We start from the raw sequence: 2,304 nt of genomic DNA, 5'->3' as shown, positions 1-2,304 counted from the left end.
ATAATGATGAAGAGTGAAACCAAAATCTTTGAATAAAACATGATGTTTAAGCAAAGTCATTTTAGGCAAGTTCCTCCACTCGGCGGCCATATTGCAACACTTTTTGGGCACTCATCGGGCATCCATTTCGGCAGAAATGCGCGTGCGCAAGGCTTCACGACACCAATCTTGCTCCAGCGGTGAGATCACAACACATGATTGGCACGATGTCTTCACAACACACCACATGATTGGCTCAATGTATTCACATGTCAACATTTTGCCATGGAAGGGGTGTGATTTATGTGAGACAACTGCCATATTGCCAGTACAAACTAAGCTCATGCATTTCTATGGAGGATTTTTTGAGTGCTGTATCTCCTCATTAGAAAGTCGGTTTAAGTATGAATTGTTTTTTTTTGTGTTATTTGACTAAAATATAATATTGATCCTTAACATGGTGAAAAGCCTAATATACTGTAACTTTTCACTGTGGCATAGTTCTGAATTTGTGTTTATTTAAGGCCGCAACAATGGTCCTTTTGGTCACAACATGTGATTTTTGACACTATAGTGATAGTGACCTGTCCAATCAACAAAGAAAAGCATACATTGGAGGTAAAATATGGGTCTAGGGACCTGAGTAATATTTCAATGTGACTTTTTCAGAGATATTGACAGTTTATGAGCTAAATATGACTATGATACTAGATTTAACATGAAAATGGACTTAAAATAAGAAGAACATAACAAAATTGGATTCCATGTATCAAACAAAGTAGAGAAACTACATTATACAACAATTTAAGACTAAAGGAAGCTGAGATAGAACCTTTTCTCTTTTCAGCGGGGGCCATTTTGGATTTTATGGATAACTGCCACTAGGGGGGCCACCCCAACTTCCATGGATTTTTGAAAACCTTAGGCCTATACCTAACACCCTGCCAAAAATCAAAAACTTATCTAGAAGTGCCCAATCTTCATGATTTTTCACATATTCCTTCCCAGCTAATAGGGTATGAAGAATGTTTACTGGAAATAACAAGTTTCCATTGTTATAAATAGCACAAACTCATGACAGCAGTAAACCTCGATTAAGATGATATGTAAACATCCTCTCTGTTATAAATATCTGAATGGCCTTAATTGGGATGTCATCACATCAGAGCAGTCATACCAGCCATGGCATCACTGGGAAATCTGTGAGAGAGAACTCTTATCAAAAATTAACTTCAAAAAAAGTCCTTGCCCTCCTCTGTCAGGATAAGCATCACGTGACCGAAGAAGAATGGCTTTGAAGACTATGGGATGGTTAATTCCAGAATGACGGCATTATTTTTTTATGACAGGGAATGATAATTAGCCACTTTATTCATGCTTGAATCTATAATGCATACTGAGTGCACTCTAAACACCCCCTGACGCATTCAACATTTATTATGCAACCGACATCATGACTTGCAACTATTCATTAATCCTCCAAATTAAGCATTATTAAACGATTATAGGCTAAATGCTACTGTAAGCTCAAGCTGCATTGTAAATGTTGCAGACAATTTTCCCCAGTAATTTATAATCAGTCACGGTATTGTGGTATATTGTAAAGCACAAGAAATGTCAGAAGGTTTCACAAAACATCATCTGCAGACTTTGTGTGTAATATATCCCATGTATTTAATGAGTAATAAACTGTAGCACTGCTATCTTTATGGGGTGAAAATCAGTGTGGGCATTCCTTTCTCATTCTTCCCACCAGGACCTGTGGTGATTACTGCTTAGATAGCTGAGAGAGCAGTCAGCTGAGAGCAGAGCCTGCCTGGGACTAGACCAAAGCCTCTGGGAGGGAGCACATGACCAGATGGGGTGGGGCGGAGGGAGAGCATTGGGAGTGCCAATACTGACTTGAAAGAGTTGAAAGAAGAATTGCTTTGAAGTCTATTTAGATGACTGAATCCATTTTAAGTGGATTGCAACACTTTGAGTAACAATTGTTGAGGACTCTGGGGTATACTATGGAGGGTGAAATTAATCATGTGTTCCCCTATACATACATTAACACCATAATAGGCTAGGTCATTGAATGAAGGCAATCAATTAATTCATGTGTTTGAGTATGACTTTGATATGGCTTCCCAATGAAAAATGTGTATGGATAGGGAAGTATATGTCCAACCTCTAAAACCTGTGTTTAAACTGTTTTCACAGATGACACTCGAAAGGGCGTGTTACGCCTCATTTTTAACGCAGCCTAGTTCGCAAAGCAGGACCGGTGGTACCCGCTAATGGAAACAGCATCAGCGTGAAATACCGTTTGCTGTCAAGAAT

The sequence above is a fragment of the Alosa alosa genome, chromosome 19 (genome assembly GCF_017589495.1).
Source record: "Alosa alosa isolate M-15738 ecotype Scorff River chromosome 19, AALO_Geno_1.1, whole genome shotgun sequence".
NCBI classification, from domain to species: Eukaryota; Metazoa; Chordata; class Actinopteri; order Clupeiformes; family Clupeidae; genus Alosa; species Alosa alosa.
This window is presented reverse-complemented; position numbering follows the sequence as displayed.